Source organism: Mustela erminea, chromosome 2 (genome assembly GCF_009829155.1).
Source record: "Mustela erminea isolate mMusErm1 chromosome 2, mMusErm1.Pri, whole genome shotgun sequence".
In the NCBI taxonomy this organism is placed as follows: Eukaryota; Metazoa; Chordata; class Mammalia; order Carnivora; family Mustelidae; genus Mustela; species Mustela erminea.
The window spans coordinates 39,017,442-39,032,414 of NC_045615.1; the positions used below are offsets into that span (position 1 = coordinate 39,017,442).

Here is a 14,973-nt window from a genome sequence, read left to right on the forward strand (position 1 = left end):
TTTTGGGCTGCAGGAGTGGTTCAACATTTGCAAATAAATTAACATGATACATCACATTTATAAAAGAAAGGACAAGAACCATATGATCCTCTACATTGATGCAAAAAAGAGATTTGACAAAATACAGCATCCTCCTTGATTAAAACGCTCCATAGTGTAGGGATAAAGGGAACATAATCTCAATGTCATAAAAGCCATCTATGAAAAGTCCACAATGAATATCATTCTCAATGGGGGGAAACTGAGAGCTATTCCCGTAAGGTCAGGAACACAACAGGGATGCCCACTCTCACCACTTTTGTTCTACATAGTACTAGAAGTCCTAGGCTCAGCAGTCAGACAACAAAAAGAAATAAAATAAAATAAAAGAAATAAAAGGCATTCAAATTGGCAAAGAATAACCTAAAGAAGAAGTCAAACTCTTACTCTTCTCATATGACATGACACTTTATTTGGAAAACTCAAAAGACTCCACTCCAAAATTGCTAGAACTCATACAGAAATTCAGCAAAGTGGCAGGATATAAAATGAATGCACAAAAATAATTTTCATTTCTATTCACTAACAATGAAACAGAAGAAAGAGAAATTAAGGAGTCAATCCCATTTACATTTGCACCAAAATTCATAAGATACCTTGAAATAAACCTAACTGAAGAAAGATTTGGATCTGTACCCTAAAAACTACAGAATACTTATGAAAAGAATGAGGAAGACACACACAAAAAAGGGGGAAACATTACATGCTCATGGAATGGAAGAATAAATATTAAAATGTCTATGCTACTCAGAGAAATCTATACATTGAATGCAAACACTATCAAAATACCATCAACATTTTTCACAGAGTTGGAACAAATAATCTTCAAATTTGTATGGAACCAGAAAAGATACCAAATAGCCTGAGGAATTTTGAAAAAGAAAACTAAATATGATGGCATGCCAATGCCGAACTTCAAGTTATATTGCAAAGTGTAATCATCAAGACAGTAAGGAGAGCATGTTCTGTGATGAGCACTAGATGTTATATGCAACTGATGAATTACTAAATTCTACATCCAAAACTAATGATATTTTATATCATTGAATATCAATGAATTCAATTGGTTAATTGAATTTAAATAAAAAAACAAACAAAAAACCAAACCAAGCCAAAACAAACAAACAAACAAAAAAAAAAACATTACGGTACTGGACAAAAACAGTCACATAAATCAAAGGAACGTAATAGAGAGCCCAGAAATGGGCCCTCAACTCTATGGCAACTAATCTTTGACAAAGAAGGAAAGAATACCCAATGGAAAAAGTACAGCCTCTTCAACAAATGGTGTTGGGAAAATTGGACAGTGACATGTAGAAGAATGAAACTGGACCAATTTCTTACACCATATGCAAAGAGAAACTCAGAATAGATGAAACACCTAAATGTGAGACAGGAATCCATCAAAATCCTAGAAGAGAACACAGGCTGCAAATTCGTCGACCTGGGTCTTGGCAACTTCATGGTAGACATGTCTCCAAAGGCAAGGGAAACAAAGTAAAAATGAACTATTGGGCCTTCATCAAGATAAAAAGCTTCTGCACAACACAGGAAACAGCAAACAAAACTAATAGGCAGCCTATAGAATGAGAGAAGATATTTGCAAATGACATATCAGAGAAAGGGTTAATATGCAAGAATTATAAAGAACTTAGGAAATTCAACACCCAACAAACAAATAATCCAGACAAGAAAGGGGCATAATATATGAACAAACATTTCTTCAAAGATATACAAATGGCCAATGGAAACATGGAAAAAATGTTCCACATCACTTAACATCAGGGAAATAGAAATCAAAATCACATGAGATACCACCTCACTCCAGTCAGAATGGCTAAAATTAACAAGCCAGGAAACAACAAATACTGGTTAGGATATGGAAAAAGGGGAACCCTCTTACAATGCTGGTGGGAATGCAAGCTGGTGTAGCCACTCTGGAAAACAGTATGGAGGTTCAAGTTAAAAACAGAACTACCCTATAACCCAGCAATTGCACAACTAGGTATTACCTCAATGATACAAATGTATTGATGAGAAGTGGCATGTGCCCTCCAGTGTTTATAGCAACAATGTCCACAATAGCCAAACTGTTTAACGAGCTGAGATGTCCATCAACAGATGAGTGGATAAAGATTTGGTATACACACACACACACACACACACACACACACACATATACATAAAATGGAATATTACTCAGCCATCAGAAACGATGAATACTTATCATTTACATTAATGTGGCTGGAACTGGAGGGTATTATGCTGAGTGAAAGAAATCCAGCAAAGACAATTATCACATTATTTTACTCACATGTGGAATATAAGAAACAGTACAGAGGATCATAGGGAATAGGAGGGAAAACTGAATGGGAAGTCATCAGAGAGGGAGAAAAACCCAGGAGAGACTCTTAACTATAGGAAATAAACTGAGAGTTGTTAGAGGGGAGGTCAGTGGGGAATGGGGTAATCGGGTGATGGGTATTAAGGAGGGCAAGTGATGTGATAGGTATTGGGTATTATACACAACTGATGAATAACTCTACATCTGAAACTAATGATGTACTGTATGTTGGCTAATTGAATTTAAATAAATAAAATAATACTGAAAAAGCTACATTTAAAAGATACAGAGACTAGATTAAAGGACTCAAAAATATAAATTAATAAAGAATGGTGGAGGGAATTAATAATTCTTAGGTTAGATAATAAGAAAAATTTATGAAAGAGATGATAGTTATGTATTTGATTTATGTGTCATATGAAAAAGAAGCAATTACTAAAGTAAGAATAGGACCAGTGAATGAAAATACCTGGGAAGCCAGTTTTGGTTTCAAAGAACTTTCTAAAAGCTGTAACAATAAACACTAACAAAATGAAATTTAATGTTAAAGAAAGTGGCAAGTTAACATTTGTAAGATATATTCAATAACAGTTTGCATGATTAATTCTTCGTGTCACAATATTTCAAACATGAACAGAATTTGAGGGGTAATTTATAACCCAAGCTCTGTGTTTAAAGATGAAAATGATGATGCCATCTGAGATCACAATGTGGTAGAAGGAAATTTATCTGTTATGTGAGAGTTTGCTTCTAAAACACTTTAATTGAGCTTCTTTATCCAATCTCAACATGGCAACTATAGAAATAGGGAATTTTAAGTATAACCTTTTTTAAGCAATTAAAAGATGAATGCAATTATGGGCAAAATTGTTTTTTGTTGGTTAACTATTCTAATTTAAAAACTGTGAGATTCTTTTCTGTTATGAATGAACAAATTTTCAGGGCAGTACAGTTGTTTCCAGAAACACTACAATATCGTGTGTACTGTATTCTTTAACAACATACTATTAATTCAGCAAATAAGAAAATATTACTACATGTCCCCCTGTCAGGATTCATATTGGTGTTTTTGTACTCTGAAGTTACACGAAAAAAGTAAGGAAGTCCCAATACAAGGACTAAATTTCTTTTATTAATTTTAGTTAGGAAAACTTGATTTTAGAAAAGAAATGGTGGTTGCTTAAGTGTGAACCATTCCTTACTCCTCTCCTCCCCTCCACAATGTGTATATGGTGTCATATTTTATATCCTTTTATATTATGAATCGCCTGGCTAATTTTATAGAAATAATTATTTTTACTGCTTTTGTGGTTTTATTTTTCATACTCTCAATAATTAAAAAATAGACAGAAGACATGTACAGATATTTCTCAAAAGAAGATATACCAATGGCTAACAGACATATGAAGAGATGCTCAACATCACTCATCATCAGGAAAATGCAAATCAAAGATATCACCCCACACCTATCAGAATGGTGAAAATCAATAATAGCAGGTGTTGGCAAGGATGCAGAGAAACGAGAACCCTCTTGCACTGTTGGTGGGAATGCAAACTGGTGTAGTCACTCTGGAAAACTATATAGAATTTCCTCAAAAAATTAAAAATACAACTACACTATGATCCAGTAATCACACTACTGAGTATTTATCTCCAAAACACAAAAACACTAATTCAAAGGGATACATGCATTCCTATGTTTATTACAGCATTATTTATAATAGCCAAAATATGCAAGCAGCCCAAGTGGCCACTGATAGATGAATGAATAAAGAAGATGTGATGTTATATATATATATATATATATATATATATAAAATTTGGCCACAAAAAATAAGGAAATCTTGCCATTTAAAGGACACAGTTGGGGCTAGAGAGTGTAATGTTAAGCAAAATAAGTCAGTCAGAGAAAGACAAATACCATATGATTTCATTCATATGCAGAATTTAAGAAATAGAGCAAATGAGCAGAGGAAAAAGAGAGAGAGAGAGAGAGAACCCAAGAAACAGACTCTTAACTATAAAAAACAAATTGATGGTTACCAGAGGGGAGGTGGGTGGAGGGATGGATGAAAAGGAGATGGGGATTACAGAATACATTTACCATGATGAGCACTGAGTAATGTGTAGATTTACAAAATCACTATATCATACACCTGAAACTAATATAAAACTAATATAACTCATATAAACTAACATTGTATGTTAACTACATTGGAATTAAAATGTAAAATTTAATTTAAAAGAATTACTAAATTTCATTTTTTTTAAGGTTTTATTTATTTATTTGAGAGAGAGAGAGATCACAAGTAGGCAGAGAGGCAGGCAGAGAGAGAGGGGGAAGCAGGCTCCCTGCTGAGCAGAGAGCCGGATGCGGGACTCGATCCCAGGACCTTGAGATCATGACCTGAGCCGAAGGCAGCGGCTTAACCCACTGAGCCACCCAGGCGCCCTAAATTTCTTTTTTAAATAAGCAAACAAACAAAAAACATTGGTACTCAGGGGAAGTAAAACAAGAAAATGGTAGCAAAGGAGAAAGGATCACAAAAACCACAGAATGTCAATGAAAATATCATTAACATATAGACATGTTGGGCCCCTTGGCTTGTTAAGTATGAATCAGTAAATCAAATACTACAGTATTTTCTACGTTTCTTACCCTCCACTATCATGACTGACCCAATACAGCAAGTTTATTGTATCCTGCAATAAAGATTTTAAAGACAGTGATAGAAATCTTTTCAGATAAAAAGTTCAAAGTCATTTCATCATTAAGGTATTTCCTTCCACATAAAAGGATTTAGCATAAGGCTCCCTTATTTTGCCATGTCAAGAATAAAGGACTATCAAGAAAGAGCAAAAAAACACAGGACATGACTACATATAAGTAACTTTATATATATGTGAATATACTAGCCACCTTAATATGTACTTTATTATATATATTAAGTATATACAATATTATATTAACCACATTAAAATTTCTGTGCACTTATGTGTGTGTCTACTTCATGATTCATATATTAGATATTGACAAAGTATAAATATTCAAGCCTGCCTATAATTTTGTTTTATTTTAATACCGATCTGCAATTTTTTTTTTAATTCTAGTCACTATTTTGTAAGTCACTATTATGTAACATCAACCATAAGATTTGAGAGAGATCTTATAAATTTAGTTTTTTTGATACTACAAAACACCTTCTAATAAGATAACTTCTTTCTTATTTTTTGTTTTGTTTTTCTGTGTGTTATCTGGGGCAGGTTTATTTTATTGTGATAAAAAATAAACATGACATGAAATCTCTCTTTAAAAAATTTGTAAAAGTACAGTATGATATTAACTATATGTATATTATTGTACAGAAGGTTTTTAGGACTTTTTCATCTTGCATGACTGAAACTATACCTATTGTACAACAACTTTCAATTGTCTCCCTCTCTCCAACCATGATAACATTTCTACTTTCTGCTTCAGTGGGTTTGACTGCTTCAGGTACCTAACATAAGTGGAATCATATGTACTTGTCCTTCTGTAACAAGCATATTTCAGTTAGCATAACATCCTCAACATTCATCAATGTCACAGCATGACAGGATTTCCTTCTTTTTTTAAAGACTGAATATTATTCCACTGAGGAATATACTATACTTTCCTTATCCAAATATCCATCAGCGGACACTTAGGTTATTTCCACTTCTTGGCTATTATGAATAACGCTGTAATAAACATGGTAGTGAAAATATCTCTTTGGGATTCCAATTTCAGTTCATTTAAATGTCCTAAAGTGGGATTGCTAGATCATGTGGAAGTTCTATTTTAAACTTTTTCAGAAAAGTGCCTATTTTTTCCAATAAAGGATGCCTCATTTTGCATTCCCACCAATACACAAGGGTTTCAATTTCTGACATTTTTATTTTTTGTTACCTATTTTTTTTTCTAATGGCCCTGCTAACTGCTATGAGGCAATATCTCATTGTGGTTTTGATTTGTATTTCCCTGATGGTTAGTGGCGTTGAGTATCTTTTCATATACCATTGACCATTTGAGGTTTTTTTTGGAGAAATGTCAATCTCCTTTGCTAGTTAGTTTTTGTGGTTGTTTGTTTTTTTGTTTGTTTGCTGACAGACGGAGATCACAGAGAAGCAGGCAGAGAGAGAGGAGGAAGCAGGCTCCCTGCTGAGCAGAGAGCCTGATGCGGGGCTTGATCCCAGGACTCTGGGATCATGACCTGAGAGGAAGGCAGAGGCTTAACCCACTGAGCCACACAGGCGCCCCTCCTTTGCTAGTTTTTTAAATGAGGTTAGTAGGCTTTTTTTATTGAGTGTAAATGTCCCTTATCTATTTCAGATGTTAGCCTTTTATCAAGTAACATGGTTTGCAGTATTTTCTCCAACTCCATACATGCCTTTTCATATTACTGATTTTTTTTTTTTGCAGTATAAAAGCTTTTTAATTTGATGTAGACAAGTCCACTTGTCTACATTTCATTGTTGCCTGTGCTTTTCGTGTCATAGCCAACAAATCTTAGCCAAGACCAAAGTAGTGAAGCTTATCTGGTATATTTTCTTATAAAAGAGTTAAGTTTCAGATATTACTTTTCAATCTTTAATCAACTTTGAGTTGACTTTTGTGAATGGTATGAGATCTATTTCATTTGTCTGCATGTGAGTATCCAGTTATTCCAACATCATTTCCTGAGGAGATTGTCCTTTCCCCACTATGCAGTCTTGGATCATGTCAAAGATCACTTAACCATATATGCATGGATTTACTTCTGGGTTCTCTATTCTGTTCCATTGGTCTATAAATCCATCTTTAGGCCAGTACCATAACTTTCTAATAGGTTTTGAAGTCAGGGAGTGTAAGGCTTGTTTCCATTTTTCCAGATTGTTTTACTTTTTCTTAATCTTTATGATTCCATATGGATTTTAGGATTTTTTTTTATATTCCTGAAAAAAAACAATATTGGGATTTTGGAAGGGATTCTAGTGAATCTGTAGATCATGGGGTAGTAGAGACATTTTAAAAACATTAAATCTTTCAATCAATGAACAAGGCATTCTTCCCATTTATTTGTGTCTTTAAATTCTTGCAGCAATCTTTTGGAGTTTTCAGTGAACACTTCTTTTGCCTCTTTGGCTTAGTTTACACTTAAGTATTTTATTCTTTTTGATGTTATTGTAAATTAGATTATTTTCTTAATTCCCTTTTAGGGTTGTTCATTGTTAGTGTATAGAAATGCAACTGGTTTTTTAATATTTTGCATCTTACAACTTTACTGAATTTATTGGGTGTTACAGTTTTTCTTGGAGGGGTGGTATTGGGGTTAGTGGAATCCTTTGAGTTTCCTACATATTAGAACATGTAACCTCTGAACAAAGAAAATTTTACTTCTTTCCCAATTAGGTTGTCTTTTCTTTTTCTTGCCTAATTAGTATTGCTAGGATTTCTTTACCATGCCAAATAAAAGTGGCAATAAGTTAGCATCCCTGTCTTCTTCTTCCTAATTTAGAAGAAAAGCTTTCTTCATTTTGATGTCAGCTGTGGGCTTCAAATGTGAACTCTATTATGTTAAGGTAATTTAATTCTCTTCCTAGTTTATTATTTTTATCATTGAAGGATGCTCAATTTTGTAAAGTGCTTTTTCTGGATCTATTTTGATGATCATAAAATTTTTATTCTTCATTCTATAATTGTGGTGTATCACATTGATTAATTTTCGTAGATTGAAATATCCTTACATTTCAGAGATAACTCCCCCTTGGTCATGGTCATTTATGATCTTTTAATGTGCTGTTGAGTTTGGCTTAATGGTATTTTGCTGAAAATTTTTGTATCTCTATTTCTCAGGGCTATTGATCTCTAGTTTTCTTTTCTTACAATGTCTTTTTCTTGCTTGGTATCAGGTAAATGTTGACCTTATAAAATTAATTCAGTACTGTTCCTTCCTCTTCTATTTTTTGGAAGAATGTGAAAATGAGTATCATTAATTCTTCTTTAAATATTTGGTAGAATTCTCCAGTGAGCTCATAATCTCTTGCTCCTTTTGGTATTCTACTCTGTATCTTTTGGTTGGAAAGTTTAATCCATTTACATTTAAAGTTTCTAATAGGTTACTCCTATCATTTTGTGAATTGTTCTCTATCTTGTAGTTTTTTTATTCATCTTTGCCTCTTTTGCTGCCTTTTTTTGTATTTCATTGGTTTTTTTTGTGGGTTTTTTTTTTTTTTTTTTTTGTAGTGATGCACTGACTACTTTCCTATTTCTTCATGTAACTTCTATAGGTTGTTTCTTTGTGGTTACCATGGAAGTTACATAAAACATGACCATAAAAAATGATTTTAGTCTTAGGAATTTCACTTCAGTTGCATTCAAAATCTACTCTTTTACTTCCCCCCTCATAATTTATATTATTGATGTCAAATTAATCTTTTCATATTGTGCATCAGTTAACATACTTCATATAGTTTAATTTCATATTTTTATATTTTAACCTCTATACCAGAATTTTAAAAGACTTAGGCAACACTGTTATTGTACTATGATATTCTGGGTTAGTCTATACATGTACCTTTTTCAATGAGTTCTGTACTTTCATAGGATTTTGTATTGATGTCTATCATCCTTTCATTTCAACTGAAAGGATTCCCTTTAACAGTTCTTGTCAGGCTGTTTTATTGTTGATGATCTCTCTCAACTTTTGTTTATCTGAGAAAGTCTTTATCTTTTATTTCTGAAGGACAGTTTTGTCAGATACAGTGTTCTTGATTTGTAGTTTTCTTTATTTTCCTTCCTCTTTGAAAATATCCTCTCTCTTCTTCTGACCTACCAGGTTTCTGCTGATAAACCTGCTAGTAGTCTTATGGACACCCACATGAACCTGACAAGCCACATTTCTCCTGCTGTTTTAAAAGGTCCTTTTCTTTGCTACTTAACAATTGGGTTATTATGTTTTTTAGTATACACTGTTTTGAATCCTCCTTCTCAGAATTCCTTGTGTTTCATTAACTTATTTCTTCCCCCAGATTTGGGAAGTTTGGAGCCATAATGGCCTTAAATAAGCTTTCTTCTCCTTTCTCTCTCTTCCTTTTGTGACTCTCATAATGTGTATGTTAGTCCTTTTGAAAGCGCTTTAGACTTTCTTCACTCTTTGCTTCTTTTTTTCTTTTTTCTCCTCTATTTGTATAATTTCAAAAGACTTTTCTTAAATTTGATTATTTTTTTTCTTCTGCTTCATCAAGCATGACGTTGAATTCCTATGGTGAATTTTTCAATTTAGACACTGTATACTTCATTTCCAAAATCGATTTTTAAAAATATGTTTTCTTTGTTGAAATTCTGTTTATTCATGTATCATTTTCCTAAGCTCTTTGAGCATTTTTGTGACAGTTACTTGGTATTCTTTATCAGATAACCCACATAATTCCTTTTCTTTTCCTTTTCTTTTTTTCTTTCTTTCTTTTCTTTCTTTCTTTTTTTTTTTTTTTAGTGTCACTTTCTGGAGATTTTTTTTTTCCTTTGATTGGGCCATATTTCTTTGTGTTCTTTTTTTTTTTTTAATGTGCCTTATAACTTTGCTTTGGGATCACACATTTTTAAAAATAGCCACATTTTGCAGCCTTTATAGATTAGCTTCATGTAGGGAAAGATTTTGACCAATCAGCCTGGTTAAATATTCTGAAGTCTACTCAAACCTTTTCTGTAGATGTTTATTCTTTGCACTTGTATGTGTAAATTTTCAATTAGAGGGACTTTTATCTTTTTTCAGGAGCTCATAATCTCTTGCTTCTTTTGGTATCTGTATACAGTACTGCTGGTTCTCTGGAGCTGGCATAACCACTCAGATTTCTTTCGTTCCTTGTGGCCCATGCTTGTAGAGTATGTTGGTTCCATCAGTACTCCATGTCAGGCAAGACAAAGACCAGTCATGTGGGTACTTCACCAAAAGTCTGGAACACTGGATGCATGTTCCACTCCTCTCTTCTGTCTTCCAAAGGAGTGGCTACCAAGATGTTTTGGTTTCTGTTTCCTGTACCACAAGTAACATCAGCACAAGAAGCCCAAAAAGCAGAAGCAAGCAATTCCTCCCAAGTGTGGTACACTGTGCCAAGGAAGATTATGGTGAATGCCATGAATTTTCCCACAGAGTTTGACATGACTAGTTTCATACTCATTTGGTTTACAGGAGCCCTTTTACTTACTTCTGAATTTCTCACAAATAAAACTGGTCAATGGTGTGTTGTTTAGACAGTGTCTCTTGTGGGACAAAGATGGTCTGGGGCTTCCTATTTCACCATCTTATTGACATCACTCCCTTGACCCTTTCTCTGTTTCTTAAAATGAAATCCTAAATATTGTTTTTTGGGACTGTGACAACATTCGATTTTTCCAGTTACCATTTTATTTCTAAACTGTTTTTTCCCTGTGAAAATAAGCAGCCAACTTTACTAGCAATCTGTTTGTTGGTAATGATTCAATATGATCTGGAGCAATATGATACGCTGGAAACAGGAATCGTACATTACTTTAGCATCAAGTTTTCCTTCAAATATCAAAAGTCTAATTAAAGAACTCTCAAAACTTTATTAACAGTATTTATACTTAGTTCAGATTTTGATTCCAATGTATTTAAATGATTGCACAATTCCAGTTTTCTTCTCTACAAAACTCTTGAGACTGCATTAATTACTATGGCAACTAGTATGAATACCACACTAGGTTCTTTTACTAAACAATGATTCTCTATTTAAGCATAAAAATAAAGTGCAGCCAACAGATGTCATCTAAGGTACCTCTACAGGTTTATACTGATACTGATTTTCTCTGAGGCATCTAAACAGGAATTTGGGGAATGTTTTGAGATGAAAGATTAGTTTTGAAATTTATCCACTGTTTAAACATTTTCTGCTAGAAAAAAATGACCTCATAATTTGATGGTGGTGAGAAAGGAGTACTTTCGATTTAAATATGGACAATAAAGAAAGCCTCTATAATCTGATTTGGGTCAAATTATTAATCCAGGTGATAACAACGAGCTCTAATTTCCCCTCTGTATCATAAGAGTGGTCTCTATGTGAAGTGATCAGATGGAGTGTGCACTAAATTTGCTGAACATTGCTATGGAAAGAGGTGAATGTCCAAAATCATAACATAGTTACTTTAGAAGAAACTACAACTTTGCAGAATAATCATAATTCAGCAAATAGACACATTCTTTACTATTTTTTTCCTCCCATAGCACTTTGAGCACAGAAAACATGGTTCAGTGTAGTCTCTCATGCATTTATTTATATCCTACAAATTTAGGAACTACTGACTACACTGCAAGGTCTTTAAATAGGACACTAATTTTTAAAAGAAACATTGGACATTTTGACCTTTCTTACACTGTTAAACCAGTTACATTCGCTGAACTGAAAGAACACAAGCTTTCTCAGCAGCTTAGACTAAATATATTCTTAAAGTCTTTGAGAATTAAAGAATTCTTAAAGTCTTTACTGTTCCCAGATGTTTTGTGTAATAGAGGGAAAATTTTAAATATCAGAGAAAAAAAAAAAAAGCTCACAACCAGAAAAGAAATGACTTCAACTTGTTACGGGTCATCTAGAGAAGGCTTAAACATGCAAAGCTGTCAGCTATGCAGATGGTTAAACAATGATCAGGCTCCCCCAAGATATTTAAGAAGAAAAATCTCTAATAATATGACAAACCATGCCATGAGTGACCTACAACATATCCATAAAGTGTTTATTGCTAATTTATTCACATTCAACTCTTATTTAATACTAAGAATTTTAGAAAACATTTAAATATTTAAGCATGAGTGAAAGGTCTATAGAGAGTCTAGTTTGATATTAGCAGCTACATATATGTGTATGTGTGTATATATATATATGTATACACACACATATACAAATAGGGATATACCCATTTCATTTCCAAAATATTGAAATATATATATATGCATTAATATATAGAAAGTTAGAATCATACATATATTCATATATAGAAAGCTAGAAGTATGTATTGTATATATATATATGTATATATATACACAAAAGTATATATGCATATGTGTACACACACACACACACACACACACACACACACACACACATATACACATTTCTACCTGCATAGAAATAGGGGATATGTTAGAAACTGCAGTAGACAAGTCATTAGTTAGATGTAATGAAATAAGGATGGTGAACCACCACAGATTAGTGAAATCTGTTCTATAAAATATCAATAAAGAAATTATACTATTTTATTGCTAAACACAAGCAATAAATGAAACAAAACATAACTTTAATGAAATAACATTTAATATATCTCCATAAGAAAGTTGTTATAAAAGCTTAAATATTTTCATTTGTAAACATAGTTTAATCAAAGTTTTTTTTTTTTAAGATTTTATTTATTTACTTGAGAGGGAGAAAGAGAGAGAGAGAGAGCATGGGCAGGAGAAAGGGCAGAAGGAGAAACAGACTCTCTGCTGAGCAGGGAGTCAGATGTGATGCAGGAAATCTGGGATCAGGACCTGAGTTGAAAACAGAGGCTTAACTGACAGCCATCCAGACGCTCCTCAATCCAAGTTTTCATATGTAAATATAAGTAGATGTATTTAAGTCACAGAAGAAGATGAAAAAGTTTATAGCCTTTTAAAAGATAATTTAGGGTCCCTGGGCGGCTCAGTCAGTTAAGAAACTGACTCTTAATTTTGGCTGAGTTCATGATCTCAGTGTTGTGAGATTCTGCACTGGGCATAGAGCCTGCTTAAGATTCTCTCTCTCCCTCTCATTCTGTCCCTTCTGGCACCTCTTTATCCCTCTATAAACAAACAAATAAATAAATAAATAAATAAAACTTAAAAATAGTAGAATAAAAATATAATTTAGATTACTGTACTTCTCTGGTTATTGTGATTATTTGTGGTATGTCATATATATATATATATATGAGTCATGTTATATGGTAATAAATCATATATATTTTTGCATATGAAGATTTATATATATATGAAAGAAAAATTTCAAACTAGTCCTTCATATATTTCTTACTCAAGTAAGAAATATATGCATTCATACTATTTATATATCATTTATACAATCTATAAGTTCTATAAAAGTCTATAATGCTAGGTAACAACAGTATAGTTTCATGAATTATCAGACTATGTGTTCTGAGAACACAATAATTAACTTCATTAAATGAGAAGAATGGTTTTATTTTGACAATGTTCTAGAATCCTTTTCTTCCAAAGTCAGAATAATTAAAGTAGACCACTTATTCAGACAATATACCCCATCCCTCATCCTTCCAGAGAAAACCAGAGGGGTAAACAGATTGCAGTCTGGGGATTTAGCATAGGCATGGAATACTTCTAATCTGCAAGTAATAATTGTGTTTCAGAGATTGACTGGTCAATGGCAGGTCTATTTATAAAGCCATTTTCTATCCCCAAACCTACATTTTTTTTTATTAATTTTTTATTTTTTATAAACATATATTTTTATCCCCAGGGGTACAGGTCTGTGAATCACCAGGTTTACACACTTCACAGCACTCACCAAAGCACATACCCAAACCTACATTTCTATCAGAGCCTAATACATATAGGTCCTTTAAAACTATTTTCTACTCAGACTCATCTAATTCAAGATGTGTCCTCCTTTATTGAGAGAACATATTATCAAAATGTGAAAGTCTAAAAATAGTGGTTTATAATTGAAAACCTAATTCTTTCTTAATTATAGGTACGCTACAGTGGCACTATAATTAGAGATGATCAGTGCTCCAAAATGAGTCAGACTTTATCAGTCACTCTGTACAAGGATTTACATGAGTTTCATAGCAGAAAACTCTGGAAAATGAAGATGCAGGATCTTTTTATTCCTATCTCTTGATGGTACAAGATTGCCCTTCATTTATTGTCTCTCTTTAATAGAACATTGTAAATATTTCATTCATATTTGTTTTACCCATTATCTCTGATTTTAAGTTAGAAAATTTACAGCTGAAAATGGAATTCTGAAGCTAATGCACACTTACTGATTTTACTAAATCAATATTATTATAACACAGTTTATTAAATTATTTAACTGAAATATGAAAATACTTTAGATTTAAGTTGGGTAACTCATATCATCTTAGGACAAAACAGATAGGTCCCTATAAAGGATGAAGTATTTATCTTATAATTTTAAATAATGTGCTTTCATCCCAACAAAAAGATATGCTTTTAGGAAACATTTGTTACGTTCAGACAAAAGACAACAAGTTATTTTTCATTCTTTAGCTAGTTACATATCTTTAAAATTTAGAAAATGACCTGGCTTCTTAAATCAATTTCACCAATGACCAAATCCAAAGCTCTTGCTGTGTTAAAAACAACAGCAACAACAACAACAACAACAAAAACTGGCTTTATAAACTCTTGAACAATAGAAAATTTTTAATACTATAAATAATAAAATCCCTAGTCAAAAACAGTGTAATAAGAAAAAGTCTTCAATGAAGCCAAATTAAGCTGTATTAGAAAACATAAGATCACTGTTAGAACTTTAAATATTAGCAAATGGTAAGA

The 14,973-nt window shown here is 32.7% G+C and overlaps 1 protein-coding gene across 6 annotated transcripts in view; it reads right to left on the minus strand.

Annotated features, from left to right (window-relative positions):
- Positions 1-14,973, minus strand: part of GRIA2 (glutamate ionotropic receptor AMPA type subunit 2) — a 167,144-nt gene that overhangs the window by 27,316 nt on the left and 124,855 nt on the right. The gene's annotated exons all lie outside the window — the stretch shown is intronic.